Source organism: Neovison vison, chromosome 4 (genome assembly GCF_020171115.1).
Source record: "Neovison vison isolate M4711 chromosome 4, ASM_NN_V1, whole genome shotgun sequence".
Lineage (NCBI taxonomy): Eukaryota > Metazoa > Chordata > Mammalia > Carnivora > Mustelidae > Neogale > Neogale vison.
Window position 1 is genome coordinate 128,742,658 of NC_058094.1, and position 26,034 is coordinate 128,768,691.

Genomic DNA, 26,034 nt, shown 5'->3' on the forward strand with positions numbered 1-26,034 from the left:
CAGAAAAAAAGCAATCACTCTTCTTTCCCTGGTTTCCACCAGAACTCTATTTGCCCAGCCTGTGACCAAGCGTTTGTTTTGGTTTGGTTTTGGTTTTGTTTTTTTCAGAAGCTCCAGTGAGTTTCAAAATTCTGAATCTTAGGTACTCCCATGTCAGGGACCCATGCTGTTCCCCCTGGGGAAGGATGGGGATCTTGTCATACTTCTGCCTTTTGCTGTACCCCTCCTAGGAAAGCAGTCACATGACCGTGCAGCGGTTCAGTTTATGGCGTCACAGAGAAGAAAGCTGGCATCCAGACTTGCTGTTCTCGGAGCTTCCTTGTGCCTATGCCTGGGAATTCTGCCCCACTCAGGCACCACCTGTTCTTGGAACCCCAAAGATCCTCCAACCATGCTGTCCCACCCCAGATTCCACCCTGCTTCACCATCTGAGCACCTTTAAGCCAGGCACATCCCCCACTGAGGCAGGCTTCCAAAAGTTCCAGTTTTTCACTCTGCTGCTTCTAATACTTTGTGGCACCTTCCTTAAGCAGGCTCCCTCCTCTCCACCATAACTTCAGCTATATCACACTGGATTCAAGTCTCTGTACCTCTTACCTTCCAAATGGTGGTTGTTTTTCTACTGGTAGACTTTACAGCATTTGTTTTTTTCAGATCTCCGATTGATTTCTCCACTGTTCAAGATGATTTGATAACTAACTAGTTGTATTCCAGGGATGAGACACATTTTAGGGGTGGCCTGCTCCACTGCCATCTTAACTCCTCCTCCTAAATACTATTTTTTGTTTAAGCCATAGTAGTTTGGGTTTTCCCTCACTTTCAAAAGAAAAATATCTAATACTTTTAGACACTTTAAATAAGTTGTATCATTTAATTTCACAATATCACAACTATCATTTATTTTCACTACAATGCATCTCATTATACTATTATTTTCATTTTAAATGAGGTTAACTAAAACTTAGAAAAATTTTGTAGCTTGCACAAGAAGCATGACTCATTGAACCAAGTTCATGTCTAGTTCCAAACCACCCACAATACAATAGAAGCCCTCTTACTCATGTATTCTGCATATAAATGATTAATTAACCCAAAAAGTCGAGATGGAGAATTACTTTAAAATGATACACACATATTTCAGATACTTTACCTTAAAAAACATAAATGTGCATTTGTTTGCCAATCTTTTCTGTAGATTCAAGACATTTGTTAGTGTATAGCATTTCATATCATCTTTATTGCGTAAATGACACCAAAAATCGTGAAAGATTTCTAGTTTTTTATTTCTTTAAAGGAGGACTTTAAGATACTTTCAAAGCAATAAGAGTGCCAAGCCTCACATAGACCTTCTTCTTCTTCTCCTCCTCCTTCTTCTTCTCCTTCTCCTCCCTCCCCTTCTTCTTGTTCTTGTTCTTCTTCTTCTTCTTTAAATTAAGTAGGCTCCACACCCAACATGAGGCTTGAACTCATGACCCTGAGATCAAGAGTTATGTGTTCTACCAACTGAGCAATCCAGGTGCTCCTCACATATGTTCACTTCTATCAAGTTTTTCTAAGGCACTCAACTTAAATCTTAGAAACAGTAGCTTCTTTTTATATTAATTCTTTGTTATATTTATATATTTACTTAAAGGACATAATTATAATAACTACTACTGGCATTGGCATACATGGACTGTATTAGCTTTGTATGGCTGACATAACAAACTTCCACAAACTAGGTGACGTAGAACGACACAAAGTTATTATCTCACTACTCTGGTGGCTAGAAGTCTGAAATCAGGTATAAGTGGGCCATGTTTTCTATGAAACCTGTAAAGGGTATATTTTTCCTTGTCCCTTCCTAGTTTCAGATAGTTTGCTGGAAATTGTTGATGTTCCTTGGCTTATAGATGCATTACTCCAATTCTTTGTCTCCACATGGCTGTTTTCTCTCTGTGTATGTCTATTTCTGTGTTTAAATTTCTCCTTTTCATAAGAACACCAGGAATATTGGATTAGAGCCTACCCTAACGACCTTGTTTTAACTTGAATACCCTTAAAGACTCTATCTCCAAATTGGGTCACATTCTGAGCTGCTGGGAGTTAGGACTTCAACAGATCTTTTTTAGGGGACATAACATACACCCCCTTTTTAGGGGTTGAGACCCATAGCAGTTCTGTCGCTACTTGGCAAGCATTACCCAGGTGGTGGGTACAAAAGTGGGCGTGTCATACTGGGGCTATGAGTATTTAGCATTCGTCAATCCGTTTTGCAGAGAGTAAAGAAAATTTAGGCTAATACAAGGAGTCACTACAGAAAGCCCACTGTCAGTTGTGGAAGAAACTAAAGGGGTAGAGAGGTGAATGATGAGGCAGGTAGTGAAGCCATTTCTTCTGGGTAGGCAATTTAAACAGCATAAAATGGGGCAGTCTTTCTAAGAAATATTCCCAGGAAAGGAGGAATCCTTCCAAATCTTAAAGGGGATCCCTATGTAACTCTTTGAAAGACACAAGGGTTTTACTTTTACATTGGACAATGTGGTAATCCCTTCCCAGCTGTGTGTTCCTCACATTCAACATTTTTAGAACATACAGATATGTTTCTTATAACTCCAAATTTTTTCTGTGTCCTTCTATAAATAAAGTCACATTTTCATTTATTCCCCATGTTTTTCAAGATGATCACGCCTACCCACATATGCAGGACCTTATGCAGTGCCCTGCTCCTCAGGTGGTATATCAGAAGGTTCATAATCAGGCCAGTATACACTGGATACTGCACTTTCCTGACTTTGCCTGACATGCTTCCAAAACTACAACACTCTCAAAGCTCTATCATCCAGAACTATTTCTTTAACATATTTTCCCAGTGCCTTACACCAGTGCTCATAGTATATGCCCAGTCAATATTTGTAGAATGCTGGACTACGTTATAGCCTTAGATGTCAAAGTAAGTATGACCTACTAGCCATTGAATTTGGTCCCCTTTATTCTCCAGTCTATCCTGCAGTTAGATGGAACCATGGCACCAGTTTTAACCAATGGGCTACAGAGCCTTAAAATTGCATTCAGATGACTTTGAAGGGAGAGAGCTGGAGCTTGGAGTTAATGTGTTTCAATCTGCTCTAAAATGAAATTATCAAAGGTGGTGTTAAGTCTAGAGGAAATTTTATATTGGGAAATTCAAATCTGACATTCACCTCCAGCTTCTTGCTGAGGGGACCCATTTGTCCCTTCAGGAAGCTTTATTGGACTGGACCCAAGAGAACTGTCTCTCCTGCATGGCCCACACCTGACCCATGGGAAGCACAAATGTATCCTATGAACTACTGACCCTCCGTACATGCTGACCAACTCCAGCACAGCAGCACACAGCTAGATTGTCTACCCCAGCTGTCTGAGACCTGTCTCTCCCTGGTGGGAGATAGATAACTGTCCAGAGACTCCCCTAATTGTACTGACTCTGGTACTCTGGTTCTGCAACCTGACTCTGGTAGCCCATAGGTGTGATATGAGGGAAATGGGCTGGCTGCAGCGTTTCTCAAATGGGAAGAAGGGGAAGTCACAGCACAAGAACTCATCAGAGATTTCTTCACCAAATCTTCTTTCCATTTTGGCTTTTTCTTATATCCTTGGAGCTCTGATCCTAGAATTATACACTTAGTGTATACTATTGTTTTAATAAAAATCTATATAAAATCTGTTACTCATAGGTGGGGGGAAATGTGCAAAGAGAATGATAGAGAAATGGCATTGGAGCTCTACCATAGCTCCTTATTTGTTTAATGATTTTTTTTCCAATTTATTTATTTTCAGAAAAACAGTATTCATTATTTTTTCACCACACCCAGTGCTCCATGCAAGCCGTGTCCTCTATAATACCCACCACCTGGTACCCCAACCTCCCACCCCCCCGCCACTTCAAACCCCTCAGATTGTTTTTCAGAGTCCATAGTCTCTCATGGTTCATCTCCCCTTCCAATTTACCCAAAAGCACATACCCTCCCCAATGTCCATAACCCTACCCCCCTTCTCCCAACCCCCCTCCCCCCAGCAACCCTTGTTTAATGATTTTTGAGTGGGGTTTTTCTGTTACTTGTGGATGAAGACAGTCTATTACTGTCCCCACAACCTACCACAGAGTCCTTCAGGCCAAAGATGGTTACTACTTTGTACAATTGGCAGTTCTTAAAAAAAGGAGTAGAAACTGAACATAAAATCAGACTTCACAAGGATTAAGTAAACTAACACATTTGCAACACATCATTTCCAGAAAGTTAGGGTGTGAGTGGTTCCATCCTTACACTCTATATTCAAGGACACATGTGACCCCCTTGCAGGCTTTTTCAAAGTTCCTCTGGGTATGGTACTATGACTCAGCAGTGAGTATCTGTGGGTTTTGCTTAGCCAGCTTCTCTCTTTCCAGTCACGGAGTTCAACATTCCATTTTGGGAAACCACCTCTCCCTATATAGTTTACTTGAAGTGATCTTGCGTTCAGATCCCTGAGGTTAGCTTATAACCTAGGCTTTGCTGATGAAAATATGGCATCCTTTTTGTGCAGTTATTTTTTTTAAGAAAGGACATATCATAACACAAGAGGAAGTATTAAGGTAGATAGAAGAGATAGAGATAGGCATAATAAACAAATAATAGAAGACACTAGAAGGTGTAGGTGCTATGGGAGGAAATATAGCAAACCCAAGAAAATCAGGAGCAGGGCAGGTGATAATTTTGAATAGAGTGGTCAGACTAGTTCTCACTGAAGTGGAATTTAAGCAAAGATCAGAAAGTGTGGGAATCAGCCATGCATTCCAGAGAGGGATCAGCCAGTGCAAAGGCTTCATGGCAGAAGCCTGCATTTCATGTTCAAGGAAGAGCATGAAGTCCAGAGTGACTGAACCAGAGTAATCCAAGGGGAGGGAGTCAGTAGATGAGGCTGCAGATGCAATAGAGAAGCAGATCAGGTAGGGCCTTGTAGGGCCTCTTAAGTGTTTTGGCTTCTATTCTGAATTAAATGGGAAACCACTGGAGGGTTTGAGCAAAGAAGAGACATGATCTTTCATTTTTTTCAACGTCATCCTTTAAAAAAATTTTATTCATTTATTTGAAAGAAAGGGAAATCAAAAGTAGGTAGAGCAGCAGCTGAGGGGTGAGGGTGGGGGGAAGCAGGTTCCCTACTGAGCAGAGAGCCCAATTCGGGCCTTGATCCCAGGACCCTGAGATCATGACCTGAGCTGAAAGCAGAGGCTTAACCCACTGAGCCACCCAGGCGCCCTTTTCAAGGTCATTCTTGTCTTGCATGGGAATAAACTGCAGGAAGGCCAGAGAAGAGATCTCAGTGACTCAAGCGAGAGAAAGGTAATCAGATTCTAAATATGCTAGGAAGATCCAGGCAACAGAATTTCCTGACCCACGGATGTAGAATAAAGAGAAAGGTGAGTCAAGGATAACATCAAGGTTTTTGAACTGAATGACTGGAAGGCTGAAGTTGCCATTGATGTGGTGATAATATGGGAAGGATAAATTTGGGAGGAAAATTCAGGGCACAGATTAGGACATGTTATATTATTGACACATATTTATGTTATATGTTATATGTCACACATGTTATATAATTGACACCAAGAAGTGATATTAAGTGGAGAGCTGGAGAGAAGAGTATGGAGTCCAGGAGACAGGTATGGGCTGGGGATAAAAATCTAAAGCCAAGATAAAAACGCTTGACTTCTCTTTCCACACTGAACAAAAGCCTCATTTAGTTAAGCAGGCTTATTAGGTCATAGGAAAAAGGATAAGAATTCTTTGCTGAGGGAAAAAAACAGTCAACCTTAGGCCAGAGTCCTGATTCTTGGAAGACTGTAGAGTCTGAAAAATCAGAAATCAGTTTCTTGGACATTAAGTGCACTGGCAAAATCAGTCTGAGGCAACTATTTTTGGAATTCCTGAGTCTGATGAAACATACAGGGGAAGACTAGGATTTCGTAAATTGCTCTAATTTCAGCTCTTTGCATAGTAGTAGCTCCCCATCCCCTATCTCCAGCCCATGTGGCAGGCAGCTAAGCATGTGTTTCTGTAGCAGCTTACATGCAGCTTGCAGAAGCCAGGAGTCTTTCTACAAAATATCCATACCCTGATCACTGACTGCTAATTAAAATCAAGTAAGTCTAGTCTAAGAAGTGGGTAGCCATTACTGTTGCAGTTCCCTTTGTTGTTACAAGCCCTGTCCACCTCAACTGAATTGACTTTCAGGGGAATTATAGGGCCAATGCCTTCCTCTCCCATTAAGGTTCATAATCAAAGGAGCAAGACTGATACAAAGTGAAGGTCAAGCAAAGCTTTATTTCGCACCAAGCACTGAGAATCAAACTGACTGGTCAGGGCCGTCTCTTACAAAGATGCGATGACAATGACAACCCCAACGACGACGATGACCCCAGTGACGACGATGACCCCAACGACAACGACCCTACCCCAGCCTCACAGAATAACTTTTATCGAGGTGGTTGAGCCTGGCTTATACACAGGTGGCCAATGAGACTGCAGTACACAGGGAAAACTGCACAGTCATGCTAGGTCGGCAATATGGGTGGCCAATTGAATTTCAATTTACCATAGTAAATATATATATGATTGGATATCTCCACCTGGCCTGGCCCGCCCTTGTATCTGGGCCCTGCAAGTAAGTTCCTTTGGGATGGGCAGGGTCAATCCAAGTTTACAACGAAATGGCTCCCTCTGGCTAACCAGGCCCCTACATTCCCCCCTTTCCTTTGGAAATTGGTCAAATCCTTGACTTTTCAGCCAGTTCTATGTTCTCCTGTTGTAAGGAGTTATATTGAGCATGTAAGACTAACATTTTTATCGCTCTAATTTTCTTTTGTACAAATGACATTAGGGCGTTTATAATGCAGGGGCCAAAAAGTAACATTAGTGCACAGTCGGCTGATGCGTTAGCCATTCTCTGCTTTGTATAACTTTTTCATTTTTCTTAATTCCATTTGTCTAATTTCCCACCTATACTTTTTTGTCTTAAGAGGTGACTCAGGGGCGCCTGGGTGGCTCAGTGGGTTAAGCCGCTGCCTTCGGCTCAGGTCATGATCCCAGGATCCTGGGATCGAGTCCCACATCAGGCTCTCTGCTCAGCAGGGGCCTGCTTCCCTTCCTCTCTATCTGCCTGCTTCTCTGCCTACTTGTGATCTCTGTCTGTCAAATAAATAAATAAAATCTTTTTAAAAAATTAAAAAAAAAAGAGGTGACTCAGAAGCTCTTACACAAACAGGTAACAATAGGAACAACAATGAACTCAAAAGTCTTTTGAGTCTTAGTTTTAGTCCATGGTCAGTGGGGTCCATTGGCTGTAGCTTCCATCTCTGGGGGGCGTCCTCGTCCTCGGCTCGTTTGATATGACCTGTGTGAATCCAGGCCCTGATACCTTCTACTTTTATTGCCATGGGGGTGATCAGGATGGCAGTAAAAGGCTCCTTCCAGCGAGGCTCCAAATTTCCCACTTGATGGTGACGTATCCAAACCAAGTCCCCAGGTTGGTAAGGATGTTGTTCCACCTCTGCCTCCATCTCAGTGTGGGCAGTTTGGATCCCTGTGTGGGCTCTTTTTAAGACAGACTGTAATGCCTGCAGTGACTGTAGTACAGGCTGATCAGTCATTTCTGCTAGGGCAACTTCTTGTAGTTGAGGGCAGAGCGGGGTGGGGGGGGTCTCCCTAACATTATTTCAAATGGGGTCAACTTGTTTAACTATGGTGTACACCATGCCCTGAGGAGGGCAAAAGGAAGGAGGTCCACTCATCCACCGCCAGTCTCCAGAATTAGCTTTGTCAAGGTCTCTTTAAGAGAGCATGAATTTCATTCTCTCTACTTGCCTGGAACTCTGGGGCCAGTAGGCACAATGTAGTTTCCAATTAGTGCCCATGGCCTTGACCAATGCCTGTGAGACTGAACTCACAAATGTAGGGCCATTGTCTGACCCGATCACAAGAGGCAGCTCAAACCTAGGAATTATTTCTTCTAGTAGCTTTTTGGCTACCACTCCTGCCGTCTCATGTTTGGTGGAAAAAACCTCTAACCAGAATGAAAAGGTCACTCTTGGTTCATTGAGGAGGAGGGCCTGATACCCTGTCACTCAGGCGTTCATCATCCATCAGTCTGGTGGAGTCCGGAGAAGGCCCTCGATAGCATGGGTTGTGGTCAAGACAAGATTTTGACCCAAAGTCAATTTACTTGCATCCTTGACCAGGAGGGCTGTGGCAGCAATTATGTGGAGGCAAGGGGGGAAACCAGCTGCTACTGGATCTAGTTTCTTGCTAATATAGGCTACTGGCCTTTGCCAAGACCCCAGAGTCTGAGTCAAAACTCCTTTGGCCACCCCTGGTTTTTCATCCACATACAAGTGGAAGGGCTTCTGGGATGGCCAATGCTGGGGCACTCAGTAACGCTGTTTATAATTCCCAAAATTCTCCTTCTGCCTCAGCTGTCCACTCTATCATAGTGAAGCCCCCCTTTTGCCAGTTCGTAGAGAGGTTGGGCAATCTCCACAAACCACTGTATCCACAGCCTATAGTAGCCCACCATCCCAAGAAACTCCCTCACTTGTCAGGACATGGTGGGGCGGGAGTATCAGGTGATCACCTATTTCCTGGACTCAGACTGTGAACGCGCTCCCTCGTGGAGATCAAAGCCTAGATAAGTGGCGTGGCTCTGACAGAGCTGTGGTTTCTTTGCTGACAACCGATACCCTTTTTCCTGCAGAGTCTGCAGGAGAGTTCTTGTCCCCTGCAAACATGACTCATAGTCCTCAGAGGCTATTAGCAAGTCATCAACATACTGTAACAGAGTGACTCCCGGGATGGAGGTTCTGTACTCACTCAAATCCTCGTGTAGGGCCTCATCGAAGATAGTGGGTGAAATCTTGAACCCTTGGGGAAGTCTTGTCCAGGTGAGCTGGCCTTGGAATCCTTCCTGTGGGTTGGACCACTCAAAAGCAAAGAGGGGCTGAGACTTCCTTGCTAAAGATATGCAGGATGAAAATTGGGCTCCAGCGTCCACCAAAAAATCAATTGATTTCCCACCAACCTTTTTTTTTTAAGATTTTATATATTTATTTGACAGACAGAGATCACAAGTAGGCAGAGAGGCAGGCAGAGAGAGAGAGGGGGAAGCAGGCTCCCCACCGAGCAGAAAGCCCAATGTGGGGCTCGATCCCAGAACTCTGGAATCATGACTGGAGCCAAAGACAGAGGCCCCAATCCACTGAACCACCCAGGCACCCCCCCCCCACTTTAATTTTTACTCTGGTGGCCAGCATTGCCATCTTCCTTTTGGGGCACTCCCTGGCCCAATGTCCTTTTTCCTTATAGTAAGCGCACTGATCTGAATCTAAGTCTTCCTGTCTGCCTTCTCTGTGCTTAGGCTTTTCCTTCCCTTTATCATCCCCTACCTGCCTCATGTAATGCCAAAACCTTAACCAGTTTTTTTTTGGTCTGTTTTTTATCCTCCTGTGCATGCCTATTGTTAAACACCTTTTCTGCTATTCCCACTAACTCAGTCAGATTCTTCCCTTCAAAACCTTCAATTTTCTGAAGTTTCCTCCTTATATCTGGGGCTGACTGAATGGCAAAAGCAAGATTCACTGCCCTCTGATTTTCGGATGCCTCAGGGTCGATCAGGCTATACATTTTATAGGCTTCAATAAGCCTTTCTAGGAAAGCTCCTGGAGACTCATTCTTACCTTGAGTCACCATACTAAGCCGGGTGCAGCTTTTACTTCTGGAAATTCTTACCCATTTCAGTTCCAGGATTTTAACATATCAAAGACCTGTATTTGTTCTGAAAGTCTCCCATATGAATTTCCTTTAAGGCGGAATCCATCTTACAAGAGAATGAAAACAATTACAAATGACAACAACTCAGAATAGATATGGTTAAATATCAAGTGATGATCCTTATCAAAACATCAAAACTTTAGGAAATGTATAGAACCTCTGTAGTAGTTACAGTATTTACAATTCTGGGTAGGCAAAGAGAAAACCATTTACATTTTCTTAGAAACATCTCAATCTCTAGTGAAGACTAAATATTAACCAATTGTGAACTGTTGCAACAGCAGTTAAGCAAAAAATATGTTTACCAACAGATTTCAAAAGCACAAACCCAGTTCCAGCAATCAGCGCCCTAGCATTTCATCCCATTTGTCATCCAAGCAAAACTTCAAAGCTTCAGGTTACCAAAGACTCTGAAAGCTACTTTAACAATTACCCATTAGAACTCTGAGACAGACAATTAACCATCAGTTCAGTCATCTCTTTGCTAACAGATTTCATGTTCCACATGGGACCACTCCACTTCAGAAACCATGCTTTCCCGCCAGCAAGGGGGAAGGGCTAGGCAGTCACATCAGGCCAGAGAAGGCAAGGAATTCCCCAAAACAAAGGAAGTTTCGGCAGCTGCTTGGGAATATTCCTTAAAGTCTCTGTCCCGAGTTAGACTAACCCCAGTTGGCTCCAGTTATAGCTCTTAACACACAAAATGAGTGAAGGAGAAGCCCCACATCTATTATGAGGAATGGAGAGACGAAAGTCAGAGTCCCCTTACTCTCTGCTTGCCCCATTCCTTCAATCACAACAAACAACACAACAGACAACAAAAAGATAATACAAAGGCCCAGCGGTCCTTACCCAGAACCTGCCACTAGTGGGAATTTTTCTCGGTCCCCAGTGACCACCTAGGGGGACTCGAACACCCAGCCGCCCAGGGGGACTTGAACCCCCTGGCCACCGAGGGGGACTCAAATCCCCGGAGACCACCTAGGGGGACATGAGTCCCCTGGCCACCCAAGGGGACTCGAGCCCCTGGTAACTGCCTAGGGGGACTCAAACCCCCGACCATCTAGAGGTACTCAAACCCCCCGACTGCCCAGGGGGCCTCGAACCCCCCGTGGATCTACCAGCAGAGGGATGGGGTGTCCCCGCATACACTCCAGCCCTGGGGAGCATGGCTGCGTCCAGCTACTCCCCGGTGGGCTATACCCTGGAGCTCCACAACCAGACAGACAGACAGGATCCCTAGATCTTACCTCTGGAGGCTTTTCCTAGAAATTCTGATGCTGGCTCAGTTCTCGTCGTTTGATCCCAGATGAGCCCCCAATGTTAGGGTCTGCGATCAAAGGAACGAGACTGATACAAAGCAAAGGTCAAGCAAAGCTTTATTTCGCACAAAGTATCGAGAATCAAACTGACCGGTCAGGGCCATCTCTTACAAAGATGCGACAATGACGACGACAACCCCAACAGCAATGACCCCAATGATGACGACCCTACCCCAGCCTCACAGAATAACTTTTATAGCGGTGGTTGAGCCTGGCATATACACAGGTGGCCAATGAGTTTGCAGTACACAGGGAAAACTGCACAGTCATGCTAGGTCGGCAATATGGGTGGCCAATTGAATTTCAATTTACCATAGTAAATATATGTGTGCCCTACTGATTGGATATCTCCACCTGGCCTGGCCCGCCCTTGTATCTGGTCCCTGCAAGTAAGTTCCTCTGGGAGGGGCAGGGTCAATCCAAGTTTACAATGAAATGGCTCCCTCTGGCTAACCAGGCCCCTACAACCCCCCATTCCTTTTTTGCCTTTTCCCTTTGGGGGGGGGCAGACATTAAATACTAGGACATAAAAAAAACAACAGCATATATGGAAAAATTAGAACATGGTTGCACATTTCTATGAAAAGGCTCAAAGAAGATCTGAGAAGACCTTAAATTTATACCTCAGACTAATCTTCACCACAAAGCAACGAAAATCAGCAACTAAACAACTAAAATCAGCAAACCCTAGGGAAGGGGGAGGATCTGATTTCCAGCATTACCACACTATTAGATCCAAATGATCAGTGTTGCACAAAAAACAACAAACAACAACAACAACAAAAAAGAACACATAAGGCATACAAAGAAATTGGAAAGTATGGGTCACTCAAAGGAAAAAAAATATCAGAAATTGTCCTTAAAAAAGGTAGATATACTAGAAAAATCTTTAAAACAATTGTCTTAAACATGTTCAGAGAACTAAAGGAAAATGTAGATACAGTAAATAAAATGATATGTGAACAAAATGGAAACACCAATAAAAAGATAAAAAACCTAAAAAGAAACCAATAAGAAACTCTAGTTTTCAGTTTGAAAACTTTCCAAATTTGATGAAAGACATAAATATAAGTTTCCAAGAAAGTCAATGAACTCTAAGTATGAGACCCACACCAAGAAACATTGTAATCAAACTTTCAAAAGGCAAAGACAATAAGAGAATCTTGAAAGAAGCAAGATAGAAGTGAACCTTCATATACAAGGAATCCTCATTAAAATTACCAGCATATTTCTCATCAAGAACTTTGGAAGCCAGAAGGTAGTGGGTGGCTATATACAAGATGCTTAAACAAAAGAAACTCAACCAAGAATACTGACAAAATTGCCCTTCAAAAGTGAGAGAGAAAAAAAAATGAAAGAGGAATTAATACTTTTCTGTATTAACAAAAGCTGAGGGAGGTTGTAACCACCAAACAAACTCAGCAAGAAATGGTTAAGGGAGTCCTGCAAAGTGAAATGAAAGGACACTAGATAGTAACTTGAAGCCATAGAGAGAAATAATGATCTCAATTATGGTATATACATGAAAAATTATAGAAGTTACTATTATTATAACAATGGATTATAATTGTACTTTGTTTTCTATATGATTTAAGAGACTAATATATTTAAAGAAAATATTACTGTGAAAGTTAGTATTATTCTAACATTGGGTTCTTTTTTCTAAATTAACTTGTAATGTATTATTTGTCCCAGGGAAACAGGTCTGTGAATCATCAGGCTTACACACTTCACAGCACTCACCATAGCACATACCCTCCCCAGTGTCCATAATCCAGCCACCCTCTCCCCACCCCCCTACCCTCAGCAATCCTCGGTTTGTTTTGTGAGATTAAGAGTCTCTTATGGTTTGTCTCCCTCCTGATCCCATCTTGTTTCATTTTTTCCTTCCCTATCCCCCAACCCCCCACTTTGGCTCTCAAATTCCTCCTATCAGGGAGATCATATGATAATTGTCTTTCTCTGACTGACTTACTTCACTCAGGATAATACTCTCTAGTTCTATCCACGTCATTGAAAATGGCAAGATTTCATTTCTTTTGATGGCTGCATAGTATTCCATTGTATATATGTACCACATCTTATCCATCAACAAACATCTAGGTTCCTTGCATAGTTAGGCTATTGAGGACATTACTGCTATGAACATTCAGGTGCCCCTTTGGATCAGTACATTTGTATCTTTAGTGTAAATACCCAGTAGTGCAATTGATAGGTCATAGGGTAGCTTTATTTTCAACTTTTTGAGGAACCTCCATGCTGTTTTCCAGAGTGGCTGCACCAGCTTGCATTCCCACCAACAGTGTAGGAGGGTTCCCCTTTCTCTGCATCCTCGCCAGCATTTGTCGTTTCCTAACTTGTTAATTTTAGCCATTCTTACTGTTGTGAGGTGGTATCTCATCATGGTTTTGATTTGTATTTCCCTGATGCCGAGTGACGTGGAGCACTTTGTCACGTGTCTGTTGGCCATCTGGATGTCTTCTTTGCAGAAATGTCTGTTCATGTCCTCTGCCCATTTCTTGATTGGATTATTTGTTCTTTGGGTGTGGAGTTTGATAAGTTCTTTATAGATTTTGGATACTAGCCCTTTATCTGATATGTCATTTGCAAATATCTTCTCCCATTCTGTCAGTTGTCTTTTGGTTTTTATTGACTGTTTCTTTGCTGTACAAAAGCTTTTGATCTTGTGAAGTCCCAATAGTTCATTTTTGCCTTTGCTTCCCTTGCCTTTGGTGATATTTCTAGGAAAAAAGTTGCTGTGGCTGAGGTTAAAGAGGTTGCTGCCTGTTTTCTCCTCAAGTATTTTGATGGATTCCTTTCTCACATTGTGGTTGTTCATCCATTTTGAGTCTATTTTTTGTGTGGTGTAATAAAATGGTCCAATTTCATTTTTCTGCATGTGACTGTCTAATTTTCCCAACACCATTTGTTGAAGAGACTGTCTTTTTTCCATTGGACATTCTTTTCTGCTTTGTTGAAGATTAGTTGACCTTAGAGTAGAGGGTCGATTTCCAGGCTCTCTATCCTGTTCCATTGATCTGTGTGTCTGTTTTTGTGCCAGTACCATGCTGTCTTGATGATGACAGCTTTGTAATAGAGCTTGAAGTCTGGAATTCTGATGCCACCAACTTTGGCTTTCTTTTTCAACATTCCTCTGGCTATTCAGGGTCTTTTCTGGTTCCATATAAATTTTAGGATTATTTGTTCCATTTCTTTGAAAAAAATGGATGGGATTTTGATAGGGATTGCATTAAACGTGTAGATTGCTTTAGGCAGCATAGACATTTTCACAATATTTGTTCTTCCAATCCAGGAGCATGGAACATTTTTCCATTTCTTTCTGTCTTCCTCATTTCTTTCATGAGTACTTTATAGTTTTCTGAGTACAGATCTTTGCCTCTTTGGTTAGGCTTATTCTTAGGTATCTTCCGGTTTTGGTTGCAATTGTATATGAGATCCTTAATTTCTCTTTCTTCTGTCTTGTTGTTGGTGTATAGAAATGCAACTGACTTCCGTGCATTGATTTTATATCCTGACACTTAACTGAATTCCTGTACAAGTTCTAGCAGATTTGGAGTGGAGTCGTTTGGGTTTTCCACATAAAGTATCATAACATCTGCAAAGAGTGACAGTTTGACTTCTTTGCCAATTTGGATGTCTTTTATTTCTTTTTGTTGTCTGATTGCTGAGGCTAGGACTTCTAGTACCATGTTGAATAGCAATGAACATCCTTCATCTAACCATCTAACATTGGTTTTTAAGTCCAAATTACATTTTCCAGATAATTTAAGAGACTAGTGGATTTTAAAAATCATTAGTTTATGTTTTAGGGCACACAAAGTATAAAGAAATAATTTTGTGACATCAACCAAAAGGAAAGGGGACAGAACGGTAAAGGAGAATAGCTTTTTGTGTGTTATCAAAGTTAAGCTGATAGCTTAACTCAAATTACAGTGTTATAATTTTAGGATATTAAATGTGATTCCCATGGTAACTACAAAGAAAATAGCTATAGAATATCTACAAAAGAAATGAGAATGTAACTTGAACTTTGCACTACAAAAAGTCAACTAAAAAAAGACAGCAGAGATGAGGGACCAAAAAAAGTTAGTGGGCATGTAGAAAACAATCAGCAAGTGACAGAAGTAAGTCCACATCAGTAATTACTTTAAATGTAAATGGATTAAACTCTCCAATCAAAAGACAGAGATTAGAAGAATGGATAAAAACACATGATTTCTATTAAGACTCACAGGAGATCCAAAGACACAAACAGGTCGAAAGTAAATGGTTGGGAAAATATATTCCATGCAAACAGTAATCAAAAGAAAGCAGAGGTAGCTGTAATAATATCAGACAAAAGAGACTTTAAGTCAAGAGAGTTTACAAGAGACAAAGATGACATTATATATTAATGAAAGTTTCAATACAGCAAGAATATAGAATAATTATAAAGATTTCCTAGTGACAGACCATGAAAATATATGAACCAAAAACTCGGAGAATTGAAGGGGAAAACAAACAATTCTACAATAATAATTGAAGACTTTAATATCCCAATGACAATAATGGCTAGGACACCCCAACAAAATATAAATAATGAAATAGAGAATTTCAAGAACACAATAAGCCAATTAGATATAATAGGCATACAGAGAATACTCAACAATAACATTACACATTCTTCTTGGGTGCACACTGGACAATTCTCAGACCATGTTAGGTCACAAATTCAGTCTCAATATATTTAAAAGGACAGATATCATACAGCGTTATTTTCTTTGACTACAATGTGATGAAATTAAAAGTCAGTAACAAAAACAAAACTGGAATATTCACAAAATTATGGAAATTCAACAAAGCATGTTTTAAATACCTAATGGATTAAAGAAGAAAATAGAAGGGGAATTAGAAAATACTTAAAGATTAATGAAAACAAAACCAAAACATTTATGGTACACAACAAAAAATGGTACTAAGGTGGAAATTTATAGCTAAAAAAACTTATATTTTAAAAAAGGAAAGAGGGGCACCTGGGTGGCTCAGTCGTTTAAGTGTGTGGCTTTGGCTTAGGTCACGATCCCAGGATCCAGGGACTCAGCCCCACATCGGGTCCCCTGCTCAGTGGGGATCCTGTCTCTCCCTTTCCTTCTGCCTGCTGCTTTCCCTGCTTGTTCTGCTTGCATACTTTGCATCTCTCTAATAAATATATAAATAATATATAAAAATTTAAAAAAGAAAGATTTTAAGTCAACAACCTAACTTTACAACCTAAGGAAATAGAAAAGAACAACAAACTAAATTCAAAGCTAGAAGAAAGAAGGAGATAATGAAAGATTAGAGCAGAAATAAATGAGAGAGAGAAGAGAAAAATAATAGAGGAAATGAATGCCTAAAGTTTATTCTTTAAAAACATCAGCAAAGTGACAAATCTTTAGGTAGATGAACTAAGGAAAAAAATAAAAAAGATGCAAATAACTAAAATCAGAAATGAAAGTAGGGACATTACTATCTATTCTGCAGAAATAAAAAGGACTCTAAGAGAGTACTAAGGAACAACTGTAAAGTAACAAATTGGATAACCTGGATGAAATGGATGGATTCTTAGAAACACAAAAGCTAAAAAGACTAAATCATGGAGAAATAGAAAATCTGAAGCGAACTATAACTAGTAAGGAAATTGAACCAATAATCAAAAATCCCCACAGAAAGAAAAACCATGGGCTTGCTGGCTTCACTTTGTGAATTCTACCAAACATTAAAAGAGGACTAATACCAATCCTCAAATTTTTCAAAAAATTGAAGAGGAGGGAATGTTTCCTGAGTCATTTTGAGGCCTATATTACCCTGATGCCAAAGCCACACATAGACACTATAAGAAAGGAAAATACAGATGAAAATCCCCATTAACTTTGATGAAAAAATATTCACCCAAACACTAGAAAACAATTCAGCAGCATACTGAAAGCATATACACCATGATCAAGTAGGATGGTTCAACATAAAAATTGGTAAATTTAATATACCACATTAAGAGATTAAAGGAAAAAAAACTATATGATCACTTCAATTAATGTAGGAAAAGCATTTGACAAAATTCAAAACACTTTCATGATAAAAACTAGGAACAGAAGGAAACTACCTCATCTTCATAAATGTCATACATGAAAAATTCATAGCAAACATCATACTCAATGGTGAAAGACTGAAAGCTTTTCCTGTAAGATCAGGAGCAAGGCAATGATGCCTACTTTCACCACTTCTCTTTGAAATAGTACTGGAAGATCTAGCCAGTGCATTTATTTATATTTTATTTATTTATTATTATTATTATTATTTTAAAATTTATTGTAGAGAGAGAGAAACAGAGGGAGAGGAAATCCCAAGCAGGTTCCACATCCAGCACAGAGTCCAAAGTGGCAGCCAATGCATTTAGATAAGGAAAAGAAATAAAAATCCAAATTGGAAAAGAAGAAGTAAAATTATCTCTGTTCATGGATGATATGATTAAATATGTAGAAAATTTAAAATCCTACAGAAAACTATGAGAACTAATAAGTGAATTCAGGAAGGTAGCAGGATAAAATCACTTTCTATACACTTTCTATACACACAAAAAAATCACTTTCTATACATTAACAATGAATAATCTGTAAAGAATGACAAAAATGTAATTTTACAACAGCATTAAATAGAATAAAATACTTAGACTTTAACTTAACTACGGAGGTGAAAAACTTGCACAATGAATACTATAAAACCTTGCCAAAAGAAATTAATGAAGACATAAATAAATAGAAATGCATCCCATGTTCATGTATTAGAAGACTTAATATCATTATATACCACCCAAACTAATATACAGATTCAATTCGGTCCCCACAAGAATTCCAATGGCTTTTTTTTTAGAGAAATAACAAAACTCATCCTAAAATTCATAGAATATCAAGGGACCATGAATTGCCAAAACAATCTAAAAAAAGAATAAGAGAGGAGGTGGACTAACACTTCCTGATTTCAAAACTCAATTATAAAGCTATAGGCAATTGAAACTGCGGTACTGGCCAAAAGACAGATATATCGACTGATGGAATAAAATAGGAACCCCAGAAACAAACCCTCACATATATGGTCAAATTATTTTTGACAAAAATGCCAAGTCCATTCAATGGAGAAAGGATAGGCTGTTCAACAAATGGTGCTGGGAAAATGGGATATCCACATTAACTCAAAATGGGTCAAGGACCAAGACCTAAAACAATAAAATTTCTAAAAGAAAATAGGAGAGAAGTTTTGTGATATCAGATTTGGCAATGATTTCTGATATGACATTAAAGGTAAAGGTAACAAAAGGAAAATTAGAAAAATCGACTCCATGAAAATGTAAAAATATTTTGTATCAGAAGACACTATTATCAGGGTAAAAACGTAACTCACAGAATGGGACAAAATATTGCAAATCATATATCTAATAGAGGATTAATATCCAGAATATATAGAGAACTCCTAGAACTCAACACCATCCAATTTGATTCAAAATGACTTGAAGATTCTCCAAAAGTGATACAAATGGCCAACATGGTCACAAAAAGGTGTCCAACATTATCAGGGAAATGCAAATTAAAGCTATTGTGAGATGCAACCTCATACCCATCGGGATGGTTACCATCAAGAAAAGGGAAAATGAGTGTGAGGAGTGTTTTCTCGGGGAAATGAGAACCCTTTGTGCGTTACTGGTGGAAATGTCAAGTGATAGAGTCATGGAAAATAGTAGGGTCTCAGGTGTTTGCACACCCCTTTTCATAGCAATATTATTCACAACAGCTAAACTGTGGAAGCAATTCAAGTGTCCATCAGTGGATGAACGCATAAACCTTAAATGTTTAGCCTTTAAAAGGGAGGAAATTCTGCAACTAGGTGATATGGATGAATTTTGAGGACATTATTCTAAATGAAATTAGCCAGTCATTAAAAGACATATACTGTGTGATTCCACTAATAGGAGGTCCTTAAGAGCAATGGGATCGTAAAGGCAAAAACTATACTTTGCCAGGGGATAAGGGGCACTTACTGTTTAACGAGTGGAGAGTTTCAGTTTCACAAAATGAGCACGGTGGAGGGATCGTGGTGATCAGTGCACAACAATGTGAATGTACTTGATATCACTGAACTGTGCGCTTAAAATTACTAAGATGGTAAATTTTATGTTATGTGTGTTACCACACCGACAGAAAAAGAAATTAAAAACAAAAACAAAAAAATGCTTTGCCTGCTCTTTGATCTGGAGCCAAAAAGGACGGCGCGGATTCGCCTGTTGGGGGTGCGGCCCAGAAAACGCGCAGAGCCCAGAGGGCCCAACCACCTCCCCTCCCCGGACCCCAGCGCGGAGGCCTCACAAATCTGGGGCTACCGTCTTCTCCAGCTTCCCCTATCGGGGAGCAAGGAGAGTCCCTCCGCATCCAGTCTGGTTCACAGCCAGCCCTGCGGCGCCGGACTCTGGGGCGGGGCTCTCCTCTCTCCGCCCCCCTGCGATTCTTCCTGCCTCGCGCGCCTCGCCCAATCGGAGCGCGCGCCTGCCTCAGGGGCCGGGCGGGCGGCAGCTCGGAGACTGCGGGGAGCCAAGCGTTGTGCCAGCGGCAGGTAAGGCGCGCGGCGTACGAGTGAATGGGGGTCGCGGGCAGCTTTTACGGAAACCTTAGAGCAGGAGCTTGGAAAAATTGGCCAGCGGGAGATCGGGCTCCGCCCTGTGGTCTCGGGCCCAAGGCCCAAGGCCCAAACCCCCAGCGCCTCCTGGGCACCTCCTCTCCAGCTCCAATGGGCCTGGAGGGGAGCGGGCCGTCCCGAGGTTTGGCTGGCCGGGCATCGGGGCGAGCCCTCCCGGGAAGGGGCTCCCTCAAATAGCCAAAAAGCAGACTATTCAAAAAATTAAATCTATTTTATTTTAAAAGTGTTTATGGTTTCAGTTGCAATGTAGACGTAAGTCGGCCGGAGCTGTGTAAGTGCACGTAGCTGAGCCTGTGGTTCTGTCGGAGTAGCGCGAACGTGGGCTGACAGCTTGGTCCACGCGACTGGTGCGTGGCCGGGGTTCTGCTCCTCGAATACGAATCCTGCGCAAGACCCTGAACCTCTCCTGGCCGCGCTTTCCTCTTGGGAAGCTGGAAAGTACGGGTATTTCATAGACCCTTGTGAGAGTTGCATGAATTAAGGACACTAAAAAACTAAGGCTGAGCTCCCAGCAACAGCAGGGTTAAATATATACAAAGATCTTTCCAGGTGCTGATAACCCTGAGTTGTTGGACTAAGGGATTAAGGTAGTTCACAATAAAACCGCGTAGAATAGTCAGATATACATACATATTCATATACATATACATATACATATATATGTCTAGTTACTGGGAACAGAGAATGTAAGAACAGAAAATAAGTCTGGGCGCAAAAGAGAGTAAGTGTGTCAGTGCTGTCCGACAGAACTTTCTGTGATAGTGGAAACGTTCTATATTTAATTAACTAGCATCCATAACCATATGTGTCTCGTGGCTATCTGACAGCACAGCGCAGGTTTCTATGGGTCTCCTATTTGTTTTTAGGAAGGTAAATTTGGTTAGTTACATAGTTTGGTCATCTGGAAAGTAGGGCATGCTAGAGACTTCTCCCCACCTCCGCTCTGGCAACCATCACTTTATTCTCCCGTTTATAAGAGCTTTTAACATGTTAGAAACATAAGTTACTCCTACACATTCTTCTTGTGTGGAAGGTTTGTGTTCAGTTCCCCTCCCTGACTTGCTAGTCATGCTGTGGAGTTCATGGGTTCCTGTAGCTCTCCAGCAGGAAGAACCGGTCTTTCAGTGACAGGCAACCAAGGTGTCGGTCTTTCTGGGAGATCAATGTCTAACAACACCTACTGGCCCCAGAATGTTCTGATCTCAACCCAGTTTTGAAACGGAGTTGCACACTGTTTGCAATTATTTGAATTAATTAAGTTGCTTAAAAAAAAAAAAACCCAGAAGCATACCCTTATAAATTTGAGTACACTAGAGATTTGTTCCTTAATAAGAATATTTTTGACTCCTGTTATCTCATTTTTTCCTGTCATATCTATCAACATCAAGATCACTTTCTTTTTTTTTTTTCCCAGTAATTAATGCTTTATCATTTATCATGAATTCCAATAGAAAACAGAATTGCGGGGACGCCTGGGTGGCGCAGTTGGTTGGACGACTGCCTTCAGCTCAGGGCGTGATCCTGGAGTCCCGGGATCGAGTCCCACATCAGGCTCCCAGCTCCATAGGGGAGTCTGCCTCGCTCTCTGACCTTCTCCTCGCTCGTGCTCTCTCTCACTGTCTCTCTCTCTCAAATAAATAAAATAAAAAAAAAAAATCTTTAAAAAAAGAAAACAGAATTGCGGATCATAGAAAACCACAAATAAGGGCTCCTTGCTGGCCTGGTCAGTGGAACATGTGACTCTTGATCTTGGGATTGTGAGCCCAAGCTTCATGTTGGGTGTAAAGATGACTTAAAAATAAAATCTTAAAACACCACAGATAATCTATATTAGTCATCATGACTACAATGTTGAAAAGTGGTACTTTGAAGAAAAGGGAGAAGGTTTCAAAATGCTGATAAGGAGGAACCAGAGGAACAGAGCAAGTAGTAGTGGCAGGAAGGTTCGGAGGGGAAGACAGTAGCTTAGGTTTGGACAGAGTGTCCAGGAAAGCTTTCCCTCTTCAGCCCTTTTGTGTGTTTTAGCTTCAATGGCAGCTGCTTCCCTGGCTCTGACAACTCCAGCCTTGTCCCAGTTTCCTTGTGTCGGTGCCCCTGAGAGAACCAGAAAAGTTAATAACCTCCAGTGAACCAAGACAAACACTGAGAAAGCTAAACCAAAGGAGAACAAAAAAGGAGAAGTAAAGTGGGTTAGAATTACAGCGTGTCAGCACCAGAAAAGAACCTAGGGGTCATCTAAGTATGTCTAAGTTCATCTGTGCCCTTTCTTTTTTTTCTTTTTGTGGTGCAGAAACCAATGCATGTACCTTGGTCTTGGTTAGGTTAGTGGTGGGTGCCCATGCCAGGTATAGGATTCTGGGTTCTTGAGTCATGGGCGGGCTGTTATCTCCCAGAATGATAGCTTGTCTGAAGGGACCTTAGTGCATCACATTTTGGGGTCAAAGCTCAAACTCCAGCACTGTTTGGTATATCTGCTGCAGTAGATGTGGGGAAAGGAGAAACCTACTTTAAATTGCTTTAAGCAGGGTTTTTATGCAAAAGTGTTGATTCTTTTTCTTTAGCTGTCTAGTGAACCACTGCAGCCTGAACGATCATTTGTCATTATGTGGTAATTCAGGAACTCACTCAAGATTCTTCTGTTTTTTGTTTTTTGTTTTTTTAAGTACTTGATCCTAGACAGACATACCATATATTTCTGGATGGGAAGACCAATGAATTCACATTAATATACAAGTTTGATACAGTTATAGGCACAGTCCCAGTCGAACTGGATTTTTTTGCTTTTATTTTTTTTTTAACTTGACAAAGATGTTCTAAAATTAATCTGGAAGCCCAAGCAAGCAAGAATAGATAGGAATACTCCACAAGTTAATGAGAGAACTTGAGCTACCGGAAAACAAAAACATATTATTAAGCCATAGTCATATAAACAATGTATTATAGGCATGGGACTAAAGGTCAATGACACAGCAGAAAAAGTGAAAAAAAAAAAAAAGAATAACCGTATTCATAAGATCTTATGAACGAGTCATGGGGGAAATGATGAAATAGTCCATTAATGATTTGGGAACAACTCAACTATTTGAGGGAAAAAGGAAAAATACAGATGGAGTCTTATCTCATGCCATACACCAAAATACAACTTAGATGGATTAAAATACAAAAATAAAAAGGTTAAAAATCTAAAAAATAAAAGTGTGTCTATAAATGTTTCTAAACATAATATCAACAGTCAGAAACGTAAAGGTTTTTAGTGTTTGACCATTTAAATATTAAACCCTTGAAACAAACAAACCTAAATTTCTTGCTATAGGATTAGGTCTTAGATATTTAATTTTTTAAAAAGATTTTATTTATTTTTCTACAGAGATCACAAGCAGGCAGAGAGGCAGGCAGAGAGAGAGAGGAGGAAACAGGCTCCCTGCTAAGCAGAGACCCCGATTCGGGGCTCGATCCCAGGACTCCATCATGAACTGAGCCGAAGGCAGAAGCTTTAAACCACTGAGCCACCCAGGCGCCCCAGGTCTTAGTTATTTAAGAATATATTAAAATATAGAATAAAATTCTCCCTGGGTTCTTTTCAAACTTTAATTAGTCTTGGCAGGACAGTGGGGAGGAGGAGAACGGTGTGATGAGCTGGGAGAGTGTAGAAAGGCAGAGCCAGATCTCTCCTGGCGGGGGAGGGGGGGGTGTGAGGTGGGGGGGTTGTACCTCTTGGCGGTGCCATCTTATTATAAGGGGAATTGAAAGCTGGAGGGGAAGGAGCATGGGAAGGATACCCCAGTTGAAGGATCTGGCCAGGATACCTCAGTTGAATGTGCTTTATACATGAGAGTAATTGATTCTAGGTAGTAGACCACTGATGCCTAATGAGATAGGATTTCTTTTTTTTTTAATTTACTTTTAAAAATTATTTTTATTAACATATAATGTGTAATTTGCCCCAGGGAAACAGGTCTGTGAATCATCAGGCTTACACATTTCACAGCACTCACCATAGCACATACCCTCCCCAATGTCCCATCACCCAGCCACCCCATCCCTACCCCCCACCTCCCAGCAACCCTCAGTTTGTTTTGTGAGATTAAGAGTCTCTTATGGTTTGTCTCCCTCCCAATCCCATCTTGTTTCATTTTTCCCTTCCCTACCCCCCACAACCCCCCATATTCCTCATATCAGAGAGATCATATGATGATTGTGAGATAGGATTTCTCAGTGAGCTTCTGTCTCACACACGCGCATTTCTCCAAGTCATTCTATGTCTTCTTTTGTTTCGCTTTCCCAGATTCTGTGGAGAAGCAGTTTATAAACAGTGTTTTGTAGACGTTTTTGATAGGAAAACTCTCCTGGAAGTTCTCATTTCAAAGGAAAGGCAAGTAGCAATGTTTCTACAAGGACAAAGGACTCAGGACAATTTAATGATTTCTCTTGAATGTGATGTGCACTGGAGATACATTGGAAGCAGCAGAATTGCTGGGTCGGGGGTTGTGTGCATTTGGAATTGTCATAGATGCAGACTGCCCTCTTACAGAGCCGCTCCCCATCTGTAGGCTCCCAATAATGTCAGAGAGCGTGTTCTTCCCCATCCTTTGACCACCACCACACCGTGGCAAGCATTTTGATCTCTGGAAGTCTGATGGGAGCGTCTTTGTGAAATAATAATTTGCATTCTGCGATCATAAATGAGGTTGAGCGTTGTTCTTGTTTTAAGAGTCTCCTGAATTCCCTTTTGTGGAAATCAGAGAACATTTTAGAGCTGAAATGGACCTTAGGGACGAAATCCAGTCATTCAGCCTGCAGATGAGGAAGCTGTTTGGACATGGTCCCTTAGCAGGACCAACACCAGTTCTCCTGTTTGTCATAGTCACTGTCTGAGGGAGTAAGATCTGTAGAGGTCTCTGGAGTACTCGGGGGTTTGGCTCTGGAACCAGAAAGTCTGAAAATCACAGTGCAGTGCTGCAGTGCTGAGACTGAAAGACCAAATGCTTTTACCCACGCTGAACTTCAGGGATCCCATCTGGAAAATAGAATTGGTGTTAGCTTTTTTGCGGAAGGTCTGTGGGTTAGTGTTATTATCAAGTAGTTGATATAAATAGGCTCACAGCTGTTATTATCCTCCTTGGATTTGTGCATTTTGTTACCTGACTTTCCCACCCACATGTAAGCTCTAAGGGAAGCTTTAAGTTCTTAAGAATATGAGTAAAACACTATAGAGTTTTGGGTAGGGCATCTCCAGGAGAGAGCAACCAGGGGGGTGTTCTTTGGGGACACCCCATAGTCCAGGCTGCTGCTTAACACCATCCTCGCCTAGTTCTAGCTTCCCCCCCCCGACTTTGCTATTAGTGTCTTCATTGTCCTTCTGAGATATTTAATGCATAGGAAGACATTACATGCATCCTGACATCCTGAGATCTGACAGGAAAGCTTACCTGCTTTGTTACTCCCTCCTTTTTAGGTCTGTCTTCTACAGGTTCCCTTTTCATGTTTTTCAGGAATCATGAAAAGGCTCTGGGCTATTAATGGAAAGACAGCATGCGTGCCGGGTAGGTTAGGTCATGAGGCCCTATCTCAAAGCACAAAGGAGGAATGAGAAGAGGGAAGGGAAGGGAATTACTGAAAATGGGTTATTTTCAACACACAGCCCAAGTGACCATCCCAAATGTTCCTAGGGTTGTCAGGAGTCAATGTCTTTGTTTGTTTGTGTTTGTTATTTTTAATAACGGGTGTTCTTGATTATGTTCTTCTCATTCGTGGTTATCATCAGGATGTCCAACCCTTTCTATATTTTGAAGCAGGATAAGATCAAATGCAAGGATGGGTCCAAGGACCGAGGCCACCACTGCCTTCCTTTCCCAGAGGACCTGGAGGGCCCTCCTCCCTCCCCTCCAGCTCTGGGCATCCTGTGTGTCGGCTTCCTAGACATCCCACTCTGATGGAGGGGCTGGAGAAGCTTTAGTTCTCTCTCTGTCACCTCTAGTCATGCAGTCACCCTGCCATTGCCTGCCTGAGTCTTAGTTGTCTAGCAGCGCTGACAAATGAATGAGAAGGCTCATTTTTATAGGCCTCTTGGTTCTACTCTCAGTTCTCATGTCTCTCCTGTGTGCCTGTTTGCTCCTTCTTTCCTCCTCCTTCATGCTGTGGGGTCAGAGTAGCCTGTTAAACTTTTC

The 26,034-nt window shown here is 41.4% G+C and overlaps 1 protein-coding gene across 1 annotated transcript in view; it reads left to right on the forward strand.

The window, feature by feature from the left end:
- The first annotated feature begins 19,711 nt into the window (after window positions 1–19,711).
- Window positions 19,712–26,034, forward strand: part of BLVRA (biliverdin reductase A) — a 37,253-nt gene continuing 30,930 nt past the window's right edge. The window contains exon 1 of the mRNA XM_044245677.1: window positions 19,712–19,783. The gene's annotated coding sequence lies outside the window, so the exon portion shown is untranslated. The remainder of the gene's footprint in view (window positions 19,784–26,034) is intronic.